The following is a 14,960-nucleotide window of genomic DNA, read 5'->3' as shown; positions in this document are numbered from 1 at the left end:
GCATTGGACTCCTCAAGGAAGGTTATGGAGCAAGTCCCCATTTAGGAATTTCTCCAGTGCTCAGGAGAGAGCTCTGAGCAGCTCCACAGTCAGGAGGCTGACCTGGTGTCTGAGCTAAATGGCAAGCGGGTGTCACTTATTTCTCTGCCTGTCAGTAATTATCTACCTATGACTTTCATTGCTGCCCAGCGATACTAATTTTGTATTGGAACTGCATGTCAGTGACTGTCCTTTGCTCACTGGATACTTTCCAGCAACCTTTTTAGCAGTTTTCTTTTTCTTCTTTTTGTCCATTTAATAGTTCAAGCTAAAATATAAATAAATTAATGTAGTTCATCAACTGCTAGTTCACTGTTAACATTTAAGAGTACTTACATGGAAGATAGAAATTTATATCACTCTACCAACAAGAAAGAAATTGAGCTTCTGCCGTGAAACAAATAAATAACCGGGGAGAAAGATGTTACAGTTCAATAATCATAGTAATTAGCTCTAAGAATCCTCTTTTAGTGCATTAAGCTGTTACCTTCTAAATAAAATTTAATATTAAAAAGTTCAAGAATAGGAAACATTAGAATCTTCTGCCAAAATCCCATTCAAATGGGTAAGACCACCAATTAGATGTAAAAAAATAGTTTGGATAAATTTAATTTAATCTGTAATCTTAGGAGAAGAAGTAATACTATTCTGATAGCTATAATGCAAGTAACTGTGGCTTTCTGTCTCAAGATAATATTTTGCTCTTTAAAAAATATTTTGCGTGTTAATGTTTTGTTTCTAGGTTTGTGATTTCTTAATTGCATTATACAATTACATTCACATTTAATCAATTTTAATATTGAAAAAACTGTGTTTTAATGGAGAAATGATTCTTCTATATAAAGAAAATAAAATTAAATGTCACAATTTAATTTTCAAAATCAAATTGTTAACTCTTGAATGGTATGAGCTATGGCTGGTTTTGGTACATAGTCAAGAATAATAACCTGACTTAAGAAAACGAAAAAGTCTTAATTATAAAATGTAAAAAACCCTAATATTTCTTATTACCAGCTTATAAATTGTTTATATTTAATAATCATAGCGTTATTAATAATAACCAAATTATTAATTAATTGAGTAATAATTCTTCTTCTGCTATTTATGATATGTTAGCACTAAATTTATAGCAATATTATTTTTCTTTCTACAGTTTATCTCCATTTTTTAACTTATATGTGCTAGAAATAATCTTATGTGAGGGGAAAAAATGTACCTGTCTAGGGCTAGAATCTATAGCTGATTTTCCATTTCTTTTTTTTGCCAAGTTTTTGTTATGTATGTTTCTTAAAATCAGAAAAGAGATTTTAAAGAGTTATTCTATATTGTACTGGGGGAACTAATTGTTAATTCTTACTTAGTGATTTTATTGATCTCAGTAGATATAAAAATCTGGTAAAGGGTGTGTTTTGCCTTTGCAAATCAAATATAGCCATGGAATTGTATTCATTACTGTAATATAAATCTGGAATTTATAGATTGAAATTACCCTGATGCTCTTTCTGGCTAGATGGTATCTGGGATATTAACTTGGTGTGTGACTGACTGGAATGCTGCTCAGTTTTCTGTGTTGACACGTTACGAAGTTTCAGAAACATGTTTTTCATCACAGTTAGCAGATAAAAACAGGAAACAGATTTCTTGTAAGGTGTTTGTAGCAGAGCTTCAGAGAACAGATATTTTGGCTCGTGCAGGACTTCTGTGTTTGTGGACTTCACAGCAGGATGACATAGGCTTGAGTCTTCTGCTCAGCTCCAACCCTGGGCAGTTCTTCCAGAACATCACTAGCTCCTGCTTGCTGAGAAGAGGATCTCCGTGCCAGCCACCCAGAGGTATGCCTGGTGCTGGCTTCACACTGTCAGGAGCCACTCAGAAATATTAATGCTAACCCTTGTCTGAAGAGGCTGCTCATGTGGGAGCCAGAGGAAGTCTCTCAAATCAAGCTCCACACATGATTGCAATATGCCCTTGAGTATATTCCTTCTGTTACCTTGATTGACTTCCTTTGGGATGGTCATCCAATGGCATATTCAGGCTTTACAGCAGCAGAAAAAATCGAAGTTTTTGATGGTCATGTACTACCTCAAAAGCTTAAGGAGCTAAAAGTACAGTCCTGGATGAGAGTGGGTCTGTATAACCCCATTGATGTAACCAACAAATAGACAAGAGCACCTGTAACTGCAGATGTCTTTTAAAGCAGCATTTTTAATTCTGCCAGAATTCTAACACTGAATTATCTCTTGGCTGTAATTTTCAGTAATTTGACAGACTTCAATGTTAAATGGCCAGACTGTCTCCCAGATACCACAAGTCTGGCCAACAGCTTTGGTTTACTCTGTTATTTTGTGTTTGTGTACTGTATGTCAAAGACGCAATCCCATTTTTCTCAGTTTGTACAGAAGATAAAATTAAAGACAAAATAACTCTGCTGAGCTGTTTGTACTGTATAAGCCCATCGAGTTTCCTTTCATGTGCAGATGTTCCAAGAAGCTCTGCAGTGCATTTTCAAGGAGGGGGAGAAAAAAGCTTTTTTTGTGGTTGCAAATTTCTTCCCTTCACTGAAACGGTAAGACGTGTAATGGCTGTCACTTGTAATACCACGATGCTGAATAAGAGTAAAGTAAATTGAAAAAAACGACTCCTGTAAAACTTGAAATACTTTTATAATTAATGCAACAAAAATGTCTTTTTTTCCCCATTTCTGAAATGTTTTACAATACTCGTGTAAAATTTAGTGGAAGTAATCTGTTAGAAAGATTAAATATATAATAAGGGAGACGAGCCTTCCTACTGGCAATTTTGGAAGTGCTTAGGGAAAAAAGAGTTCAGTGGAAGAAGACGTTATGAAATTAATTACAGAACATTTTGAGAAGATACAAGAGAGGTAATAAAAATACTGGGTTTCTACAAATGGGCAATAACTTTGTTAGTTGTGGAAAATACGTGGTGGTGGAAAGATAATAGCAAATGAATAAGTATAAAAGCACTTTCCCCACATTGATATTAGGCACTCAAATAACTAGGAAAACTCCTTAAGTACTCCGAAGGAGCCCTGTAGTTAACATTTTAAACCTTGTTTAGCCCTACCCCTGAAAACTTGTGGAGATAATGACACAGTTTAGGAAACTGCCTTAGGACAAGCGAGGAAATTACAGGCATTCAGTTGTAAACTAAGCTGTTGAAAACCATTCTAATGTGTCAAATGGGAGAACATTTAGGCACCCACAGCCTTGTTAAGTGTCTGTAGGGTAGGTTAGGGTAGGTTAGGGAAAAGAAGTAGTGCTTTAGCCAGGAGCAGGGAGGTGGAAGAAGAGGTGCTAATTGGTTAGGACTAGGACTTTTTTTTTCTTTTTTGGTAGAAAATATGCTTGGCAGCCTCAGAATTTCAGGATTATCAGGAAGATTTCAACATACCTGAACAGCCCTGTGATTTCTTCTAAGGTATTCCAGTTGGCTTTTGCTTTCTTGGAAAACTATACCTGCCAAAATTCTCAGACAGCTGCTCTGTTTACTGTATCTATCTGAGCATAGGAAAACTGCTCACTTTTCCTTCCCCGAAGCAGAAACCTGCAGCAGGTGTATACAGAAAGTCAATTTTTATGTGTTTGTCAACCATTACAGCTTTTACTGCTCTGAAAAAATAGAGATGTTGTGTTGATGATTGACAGAAATCACATGCAAGTGGATGAATGAGAATTTAATAAATAGTTAATGTAGGAATATTTTATAACAGGGATATAATTATAAATTCTATTTCAAAGAAGCTGGTTGCATTTTGTGTTCTTGCATTTCATGGCCAAATGCTAAATAAAGAAGGGGAAAGTACCACTCTAGCCTTTTTGGAAGGTAAAGAAAATGTGTTTAAAGGATGACGGTGACCTTTAAGGGGAATTGCTTTTAGAAAAGCACCTAAAAGTAAAGATTAACCTGCTTCCTGTGTCTGAGCCTTGTTGTCTATTTTGAGTTTCTAGTAACTTTTATTGAAGAGATAAACACATCTATGTTTGTGTATGTGTATTTTTGCTGTCACTCTTGGTAGAGGAAAGTCTGCATAAGGCCCAGTATACAGCATAAAATAGCAGACTGCCTGCCCCACCGCCAAGAAAAAAAAAAAAAGAAGAAAACAGCAATTCCAGTGATCCCTGTGATCCCTGAAGTCTAACTTTTGAATATTCAAGTAAATTGATATTATGAAAAACTGTCACTGCTTCACAGCTATGGATGCCAAAGCAATTATGTTTGCAAACCTTGAGATGAATCAGTCTGGTTTTTTTTCCCTCTGACTTAGGAGCAGAAAAGCAATTTGGCTGAATATTTAGACAATTAATGTTGAAATTAACTCCAACTTTTCGAATTTTGAGGAGTTTGTAAAACTCTAACTACATATAAATGAACTTTCTAGCACTTTTGAAAGAATCCCATTTTATGCATCAGGCATTAGCATTACAGTGTGAGTGGAGGTGGGAACAGGGCTCTGACAATCCGAGCCCTGCCAGAGCTGGGTGCCGTTGTGAGGCAGGAAGGGATGGAACTCTGGCCTGAATGTCTTGCTGACAGCACAGAGGAGATAGAATTTTTCTGATCTATATTTATGCTGCTTCTTACTCTGCCTTCCCTTTGGAAAGAAGCTGCCCTCTCCCATGTGACTTCTCCAGTGTTAACATGGGCTGTTTGAGTTAAAGTTTTGTAGGAGCATTCCATCTGTTGGCTTTCTTGATCCCTCCAGCAAGTGGGATCAGCTGCCAGGGTGGACTGTATCTCGCTGGATTGGAGAGGTGGCAGGACATGACTGTGGGAAGGAATTTGTGTTCAATTGTGTCAAAATACTTCTGGTGTTTTGGTTTGAGAAGGCATGTGAAGGTTTGTAAACGTTTATGTCTCCCAAAACCTAGAAGGAAGGGTCACAGTGTGACAGAAGGCATACATCTAAGGTCAAGACTTTGGTATTGCTGAATTTCAAAGCCCAGCAGAGAGGCAGGGTGTCTAGGAAAGGATTGAAATATCTGTGCAGGAAGAATTTTAGGCAAAGAAACAATATGTGAGATGCTGTTCATTCTAGCTACCAATAAGTGATGTGAATGGTGAGGTCGTGTGAGGATGTCTTGGCACATTCTCTAGTTATAAATTGCATTCTCAGTTTTTTCAGTATGATGGTGAATTGATGTCCAAGGACAATGAAAAAATAGTACTGTGACATTAAAAATTTAGTTCATTTGATGGTTAATGATGGTTAATTTAGTTCATTTGAAGTCAGCTGCAGCAAGGACTTACTGCATCATGAAAGTAGATAAAGATCTTGCCTGAATGGTTGTTACTCTCTAAATGTAAAAGGTGTTATTTAAAATGTGCTGTCCTGCCATGTAGGTTTTTGAGTTGGAAATGCCTTAAGTCTCCATTAGACACCTGCTCACCTGACATTGGTCTTATGAATGGTCTTGTATGAAAAGAGAAACCTTTACTAAGTCTAGTCAGGAATTTGCTGTCAGTATAAGCTGCCTTTGATGCTGTGTAGCAAGCTGGGTGTGAGTAGGTAAAGTAGGGGTTGGTGGAAAACAGCTTAATTCAAGTGTAATCTCTGATTTACACTGAAACAGGAAGGCTGTAAGTAAGAGTCATTTGCACATACAGGAGTCAGGGAGAGTAGAAGGAAGAACATTTACTGAGCTCGTGCAAATCCTCACACTCATTTGCTGCCTCTTTGAGTATCTCATGACATAATTAGCATCAACTGAAGTGTTTGAGATAGTCACACACAGCAATTTATATGTCTGCCTTGAGACATATAACCAAAACAGTCACAGTGTCCCTGGAGCAATTGTGGGGCAGGTCAGACTCCTCCAGCAACACCCTGTCGTGCTGGCAGGCAGAGCCCTCGAGCTATTTTAGGACACCCTCTGGTGTGCTCTAAACCACCAGAGGTTTGGGAATGTGTGTCCTCGAACCCACAAAGGGGTATTTGCTCTGAGTAAAGCATAATCTTGGTACATGGGTTTAAGGTGCCTTATAGCATCCTGTAAGCAGGACTTTACATTTCTTTGTATAAGCTTTTGAGATTGTAAGTTAGATTTAATGTGTAAGTGCCAAAGGGTTGGTAGGCTGGTAAGTAGGTCTGTGTCTAAGGAATTAAGTGTAGCTTGATTGCAGAGCTTACTGTTAAATACATGCTTTATAGAAGTTTAGCTATTTTGGAGTTTAAATACAGATATTATAATAGTAATTTCTCTTTTTATCATTTAGACAGATCTGAGTGACTGTAATATTTTCACATCAAAGACTAATCACATCACTTTTAGGTATGTGTAGTCACTGAGACAAGTGCGGGGGTTTTGTATTGTTTTGATTTTTTTTCTTTTAACAGAACTGAATCAGTGCAGCACTGATCTTATTTTTCTAATGGCTCTTTCAGTTCCAGAGCTCATGAAATGTGGCTGTGAATTGTTTGCAGATATACGTAGATCCTTTCACAGTGATCAGCAAGGAAGGGACCAATGCCATCACATTTACTATCATCAATGACAACAAGAAAGATCTCACTCTGATTGTCTGGACTCAAACAATCCTTGCAGGAGCCACTGCCCATTCTAGTCATCTCTCACAGCTGATTCTTAAGGTAAATCAAAAATATGATGATCCTTTTATGAGTAATAGAAAAGATATTTCTGTTTTTCTACTCAGCCTTACAAATCACTTACCAGGAATTGGTGAAACATTCCAGTACAGAGAAACCATTCATAATTTTTGAGGGCTAAAGGTTTACACATTTCAGGCTTACATTGTTTTAACATAACATACAACACTGGTGAAAGGGAGACAAATGACCCTTTATTTATTGTTCTGCTCTTTTCATTATCTCAGGCCAAAGTCAAACACAGGCCCTTGTGGCCGATATGTTATTCCTCAGCATTAGAGCTGTCCAAGGCAAACTTTTTACGTGCATATGAAATTACTTTCTAAGATGCCCAAGTGAGTTGTTCCATTTAGTTGCCTTTTTTTCCCCTTCTAATCTCATTAGAAGCTTTTGATTTGAAAGTGGGGCACAGAAAACTAAGATAAACCAGGCATTGATACTAGACTTGGACTTTATAGAGTTAGAGACTGGTGTTTTTGAGTTTTGAAAGGATAGAGTGAATTTCAGAAATTTTTTTATTATGGGATTTGAAAGAAGCACTTTAAAAATATATAAAAAATTGGCCCACCTTCAGAGAAGGGTGTTATACAGCAACTCTGAACAAAATTATTATATATTATGATTAAAATACAAAACAAGCTGTCAATACTAGCAAAGCAGATATATGTCTGCAATTAAACTGGGCTTATTTATTCAGTATCCAATGATGTTATACTATTCTTTTAGCTTTTTTTTCTCCCCAGATTCAAGAGAATGAAAGTTTGACTTCTGTGCTTAAGTAGGCTCTAGGTCAGGTTTGATTCCCATTGCTGCCAGGCATATTCCACATAACCTTGGCAAAGTCATTTTATCCTTGTGTGATTTTAGTTCCTCACTGAATTCTTAAGGGAGTAATGTAAAACCTGTAGCTGATATCTTATTCTGTTCAAGTATAGGTTTTGCCTCTAGACATCTATATCTAAACATGAATTAATTATGCAGTAGAAAATGAAAGGCCATTCTGGCAAACAAACTTGCTGAAGAACAACAGTCTGTATGTGCCTCAGAGTTTTATATGGTAATATATAATGTTATAAATAACCTGACTGCATTCATGAGAAATACTGTTGAAGAGTTTTGAGCTCTTTTGTTTGTTTAAAAGAATTTTGATCAATCCTTGTCACTGATGGTAGAAATTGTAGAATTTGCCAGTGTTGCATGTAAAATGGAGCCTGTAATGGTTTTTTATATTTTCGTTTATTCCAAAATACATGTAATCTGCCAAACCATAAGCTTATAAACACATAGTTAATTTCAGTCAAGGAATGAGCAGAATTTTCTTTTGAACTATTTGACTCTAGACAGTGAGTGGGCAAACATTCTAAGAGACTATGATTTATGTAAAAGCAGCAAATACTGTTGCATCAAGAGATATTAATAATGCATGTAAATCACTTGCTGTTTTCCAAAGGTTTAATTTGTTTTCTGTCTAGAAGAAGAGAAGGCACAGAGGTGTATGGTATTGGCAGGAATAAGTGGTGGATGCTGCTTGCAGGACTTTGCTACAAGTGGAAATGAACAGATGATGACTTTTGGCAATTCTGGATTTGGGGCTGGTTCTGTTGCATGCTAGAAACTGATCTTAACCAAGGAAAGGGGGCTGATCTCAAAGCAGAGGCGTATCTGTGTACAGCTGTATGGAGCTTCAAGAGCACAAAAACACTCAGAAGCAGGGCTTGGTGCATATGGCTCTGTCCCTTGGAACCTTTCCTGTTCCACTGCAAAAATTCCCTTTGAACCTGAGGTGAGGTAATGTACTCTTGCACCTCAAGTACTGTGTTCAGCTCAGGACCCTTAACTACAGGGTGCTGAAGCGAGTCTAGAGAATGGCAACAGAGATGGTGAAGCATCTGGAGCATTAGTCCTGTGAGGAGCAGCTGAAGAAGCTGGGAGTGTTTAGCCTGGAGAGAAGGAGGCTCAGCAGTGACCTTATCACTCTCTACAACTACCTGGAATACTGTTAGTCTCCCCACACACAGCAGCACACTTTAAAATTGTTGATTTCCAAGTCATCTCTGATTTATCTCTGACCACAGCAACCCTCCACAGCCCAATTCTGCAAAGTGCAGTACAGAGATCCTTGCACCTGTCCTTCCTCTATATTTTCATTTCATTTTATGTGGAAAAAAGAGCAAGGATGAGGATTTTGATCAGTGCTCCTGTGGTGCAAGAGGTCAGGGTGGCATCCTGGTCTGATGGACAAAAGGAGTTCTGAGAAGAAAAGTTTCCACATCTTGCTGTGTGAGTGGTAAGGTGGGAACTTAGTGTACCTCCTTAGTTTCTGGAGCTGAATTAGTGATCCACAAGGGAGTATTGCTGAACCAAAGAGTTGTCTTCACAATTGTCTTACAGTAATTTGTCTGTATATGAATTGAACCTGATTATAAACATTCATGAACATAAAGAGCTAGGATTCTGTTGTTTTGGTTTTTTGTTTTTTTTTAAGGAGTTGTATGAGTGGGTTCCTTGTAAAGAATTTTTTATCACTCTATCTAAATTGTCTTTTTATTTTTTCTGCTCCTGATTTAAGCTTAAATTTCTTTTTGTGACTGGTTTGAGAATGTACAATTCTAATTATTTTTTTCAGGAAAACTGTTGTAGAACAGCTATGCATTAGCAGTGCATATTTACAGCCTACAGGAGACTGCTTGGAGACAAAGGTTTCTTAGTTCATGACGTTTTATTTACATCTGTGTAACAAAAAGATCCATGCAGTATATATCTTCTGAACATATGTATTGCTTAAAAATATATGTAACCATGTTGCCAACAACAGAAGTATGTGACGAACCTTTAATTTCTTGGCATACTCTTCAAGGCACAAACCAGTTTGATGGAGGGGCTAGGCTGCAATTACTGGAAGTTGCTACATCCCAGTGAGGCAACAAGAAGCGTCTCTGCTTCCTCCCCTAACGTGTCTGTACATGCTTCATTCTGATGTTCTCTCCCCACTTTGAATTCAAGCTGATAAGAGCTGTGGAGTTCTCCTTGAATTTCCCCTGGGCTATCTGTGAGGGTAACATTTGAAAAGCTATGGTGAGTGTGTGGCATGTTTGAGCATTTTTATGGTTAAGGTTAACTTTATTTTCTGAACTGCCAGTGGTGGTTTGCAGCAATCTGGGACAACTGGCTACTCTTGCTGATAGACACAGGCAAAGGTGGTGGAATGAAGATGTTTACTGGATGCCTTAAATTGTTGACAGGCAACAAAACAACCCAGAAATCCTCTTAGTTCCTGTAAAGGGTTGGAGGCTTATTTTGCCAGGGTAAGTCTGAGAATTGAAGATTTCCCCTGGCTTGAATAACAGGAGGGGCTGTGTGGAAAAATCCATTTAACTGTCCTTTTAAAGTCAGAAGACATGGAGAGATTTATCTGCACCAGATAAACTGTTGCTGCTGCAGTACAAATACCTGAATAATAATGTCTTTGCGGTGAGGAGGAACTGCAGTATTCTGTCATAGGTTTGCCCAGGTGGTGAAGACTGCTTCAAACTAGGGTTGATGAGGGAGAGGAACCACAATCTATCCCACTCCTACCAGTTTGCTGCCAGTGCCAGCAAGAGATGCCCAGAGCCTGGAGAGGGATCACAGGTCATCAGGAAAGCATCTGAAGAACAGCACAAAGGAATTCCTGCCACTCCAGCCAGTAAGAAAGCTTCATCAAGGGCCCCACTTAAATGTCTCTATGCAAATGCACCTGGCATGGGGAATAAAGGAGTTAGGTGCGAATGACTGCAGTGCTATGATGTGATTTGCATTGGTGGTCAGATGATTCCTATGGCTGAAGTGTTGGAATGGAAGGATACAGGCTCTTTAGGAAGGACAGGCCTCCTGGAGCTGAGGTCCTCAGTGACCTTTCTGCTTCAGTCTTCACAGAGAAGTGCTCCAGGTACACTGCCTGAGTTACCAGAATAATGAAGAACCACCCACTGTGGAAGCAGATCAGGCTCAAGACCATTTATCTAAGTAACCTGAAGGTACCTAAGTCCATGGGATCTGATGAGATGTATCTGCTAAGCCATTATCCATCACACTTGAAAAGTTGTGGCAGTTCAGTGAAGTTCCTACTGACTGGAAAAGGGGAAACATAATCCCTGTTTTAATAGGAGAAGTTAGGAAGACTCAGGGAACTACATTCTGCCCAGTTTTACCTCAGTGCCTGGCAAGATCATGGGGCAGATCCTGCTGGAAACTATGCTAAGGCACATGGAAAACAACGAAATGATTTGTGACAGCCAACATGGCTTCACTAAGGGTAAATCACGCGTGTCAAATTTGGTGGCCTTCTATGATGGGGTTAAGGTGTTGGTGGATAAGGGAAGAGTGACTTACATCGTCTACCTGGATTCATGCAAAGCATTTAACACTGTCCCACAGGTTTCAAGCTAGTTTAGAGTTTCGAACTAGGACAGCTCAGGGTTTTGAGTGACACAAGTTGGGTTACTGCTCAGGCTGTCACACTGGTTTTGGATGGCAATATCTGCCTCTGGCTTGGGATGAACTCAGCAGCATTCCCAGTGGGCAGCAAACATTTTTCAGTCTGTGGATGTTACTTTTGGGAGGTCCTCTGGTTGGCTGGGTTCTGAATTTGGCTTATCGTATTCTAAAAAAAAACCCCATTTGAAATTCTTGAACAGAGAAACAATAATTGTTCATGTTCTATTGTGAAGGAATTAGATAGAAAGAACCACCAGACTTTCCTCTCCATATGTATCATCATAATGTTTCCAGGTGTCTTAGGCAATTTTGCCCCAGTTGAAAGCAGCAAGCTGGGAATGAACTAAGCAAAAGGTAGGCATCAAGCTTTCTGTTTATTCTAACAGGGGATGTGTTGGTAGGAGACAGAGAGCCAAAGGTTGTAATAGAGATGCCCAACAAACAGCCTGGCATACTTCATGGCATAGCTGCAGGAGTAGCTTTGGAGAAAGTGATAGTAAGGTTTTTTTCATGCTGTTCTTCTCTCCTGGAAAATGCCATTTTGTCAAAATCATGTTTGTCTGGGGAAAAAAATCTTATTTTAGTGATGTTTTGGTTTTTTTTTTTGTGGGTAGAGGAGCAGTGAGGAGGGAGACAGAAGCAGTGTCGCATGACACTGAAAACACCAATTGCAAGATGCTATGTTTCTAGATATGTACTGACTATTTTACTTTGTGTGCATGCTCTTTGAAGCTAAAATCACCTGAGATAAATACTACAGTTTATTCATACATGATACTTTAATTTGCCTGAAATCCTATTTAATAATTTTGCTTTTTTTGCCTCAGAAATCCCCACTTCTGTTAACCCTGATTTGGAATGTTGTTGCTTTAAAAAAAAAAAAAATAGACCTTTCCACTGAGTTGAATCTCAGTTCTAGAAAATGTTTCATCTTCTCTTTATTGTTCAGGTGTTGATATAATTAAATGGATGGTTGTTTTGTATCTCTAGTATTATTACTAGGCTAATTGCAGACTACAATGTCGTAACATTATATTCTAATAAGGTAGTAATTATCCTCTTGCATTTGTTCTGATCCTCACCTGGGATGGGCATGGCAAAATCTTCCGCATGACTCTAATGTCATATCTAAGCCACACCCTTTTAGTAGTTTTTTTGTTGTGGACGTGTGCCAATTGTTTAAACTTACTGCTTTGAATGTTCTTGAGCCACGCTGAAGACCTTGGAATTGTGCGTCATCTCTGTACCAACTGCACACTGTCAGCTATTGGGAGGATTTATACTAATTAGGCTTATTTTGCAGGTACTGCCTCTGTCACAGTACAGTATTATTTGGTGGGTACTTTTTATGGGTCCAGATTAGTAATGCTGAGAGAGGTGCACTATATTTGTGACAGCGACCTGTGGTGTGTTGACCCTGGCTGGACACCAGGTGCCCATGAAATCTGCTCTATCACTCCCCTTCTTAGCTGGACAGGGGAGAGAAAATGTAATGAAAGGTCATGAGTTGACATGACAGGGAGAGATCACTCACCAGTTACTGTCAAGGGCAAGACAGACCCAACTTGGAGAAATCAATTGAATTTATTGCCAATCAAAATCAGAGTAGTAATGGTAAATAAAACAAATCTTAAAAAAAAAATTCCCCTCTACTTCTCCCTCCTTCTAGGGCTTAACTTTATTCACAATTCTCTACCTCCCATCTCCAAGCAGTGCAGGGTGATAGGCAATGGGAATTATGGTCAGTTCACCACATGTTTTTTGTGCTTTTTCCTTCCTCTAGTGCAGCATGGAGTCCCTTCCACAGGAGCCAGTCCTCCATGAACTTCTCCAGTGTGAGTCCTTCCCGCAGGCTACAGTTCGTCATTAATTGCTCCACTGGGGGTCCCTTTCCCCTGGGGTGCTACCCTTCAGGAACAGCTTGCTCCAGCATGGGTCCCCCACAGGTCCACAAGTCCTGCCAGGACGCTGCGCCAGTGTGGGGTTCCTACATGGTCATGGTCATGGTCACAGTCACCTTTGGGCACTCACCTGCTCCAATGTGGGGTTCCCTGTGGGCTGCAGGGGAATGGTCTACACCACAGGCTGCAGGTGAATCTCAGCTCTGGTGTCTGTAGCACTTCCTACCCCTCCTTCTTCACTGACCTTGGTGTCAGCAGTGTTGTTTCTCTCATATACCGATCCTCCTTTCTTCTCTGGGCACAATTACTTCTGTGCAATAGCCCAATAACTTTTTTTTTCCTTCTTAAATGTGTTATCACAGAGGTGCTGCTAACCATTGCTGATGGGCTCTGTCTTGTAGCTGGCTGGCATTGGCTTTGTCAGACATATCTCACAGAAGCTACCCCTGTAGCACCTCTGCTACCCGAATTTGCTTGCCTGGAAAACCCAGTACACAGGCCCAGACAATAGTTACTTTAGGTAACAGCTCTTTTGGAGTTTATTGCCTTGTATGCAGAATTTCGGGGGTTTGGTGTTTTTTTTTTTAGGGGAGGGTTGGAGTTTTCTGTGTACTGCCTTAGACTCTGGCACAAGAGTAAGCCTTATGTCTAAATATTGCCCTGTCAGGTGTGGGGTAATGATTACGGGTGGGAGCTTGCTGAAACAGGGTTGCCGTATGGAATGGAGAAAAATAGGTCCCTGGACTCTTAGCCATCCTTTTCATGCTGCTGTCATTTTCTTCTGAAGAACAGTGTGAGGCCCACAGCCAAGATGTACAGCTCAGACAAGAGGTACAGCTCAGATATAGAAACACAAAGGACTGGAAAAGGGCTGTGGAAATACAAATGGTTGGTATTACAAAAGAGGCCAGAAGTACTCTCTCTTTTTTTTTCTCTTTTTTACTGAGTCTGATAATTGCAAGTTCTGCTTGGAACAGAGTTTGTTGCGGAAGCATGGAATTTATCCAGTGTGGAATTAAGCCGTGCATTGTTGCCTTGAGAACAGCACTTTTAAAACTGAAACACTTTGTGAGTGAATCAGATGGGAATTCTGAAGCTTCGATGAGTAAAGTCAAAGCCCATGCAGTGCTAAGCACCTGACAGGACTGTCACTTAAAACTGAGGGTCTTCAATATCTTACGGAAGGAGATCTGCAATTAGCCACCTCTCTTCTGAGTCAGTGTAATTCTCTCTGTAGTTTTCATGTTAAAAAACAAAGTTCTTAGATACGTGCTGGTAACTCAGTAGTCTTAAGCCAAACTATTATGTTTTCAAGTCAGTGTGAAAGTATAAATGAGTAAGGATAGTCCTGCCAAATAAAACTGGGACAAAACTGGCCAGACCACTACCAAAGTGTAACCTCACTGATGGATGGGCTGGATCATGTTCATAAATTGTGTTACCGTCCATATGGGAATTTTTGCCAAAGAAAATTTTCAAAGTAAGTTTGGCTTTCTAAAAACTGGTCATAGGCTATATTTGCATCTGGATAAATCTGCATAAAGAAGTTGTTTGCAGCATATTCTTGGTGCATTTGAAATGTTATCCTTTGAAAACTACTGGGCATATCTAGACTTCCAGCTTTGCTGTTGCTGCCATGTGCAGCCAGCATTTTTTGTGCACCTCCAGACTCTCCTCCTTCTCAACTAATTTTGATTCTCTGTTCAGATTCTTTGCTTCCTTGCTTCTTCTTTCTTCTCCATTATTGCTTCTTCCAGTCTTATTTCCTCTCTATTCTTCCTCTTCCATTAGCATCAAGTCACATGGCTACCAAAACCCCTAGAAATCTAATGTTGAAGTTCTGTTCATTTCAGTTCAGTGACAAACTTGTCTGTCTCCTTCTGGTTGCCTCTCTTCCTTCAAACCTTAGTAGCAAT

At 39.4% G+C, this 14,960-nt stretch overlaps 1 protein-coding gene across 2 annotated transcripts in view; it reads left to right on the top strand.

The window, feature by feature from the left end:
- KIAA1217 (KIAA1217 ortholog) overlaps nt 1-14,960 on the top strand; it is a 351,226-nt gene that overhangs the window by 59,081 nt on the left and 277,185 nt on the right. The window contains exon 1 of one of the 2 annotated variants that reach the window (XM_071560131.1): nt 12,962-12,978. The exons of the other annotated variant lie outside the window; for it this stretch is intronic. The gene's annotated coding sequence lies outside the window, so the exon portion shown is untranslated. Of the gene's footprint in view, nt 1-12,961; nt 12,979-14,960 lie in introns of those variants that run through there. 2 annotated transcript variants of the gene reach the window in all.

This window comes from Pithys albifrons, chromosome 7 (assembly GCF_047495875.1).
Source record: "Pithys albifrons albifrons isolate INPA30051 chromosome 7, PitAlb_v1, whole genome shotgun sequence".
Classification (NCBI taxonomy): Eukaryota; Metazoa; Chordata; class Aves; order Passeriformes; family Thamnophilidae; genus Pithys; species Pithys albifrons.
This window is presented reverse-complemented; position numbering and strand designations above follow the sequence as displayed.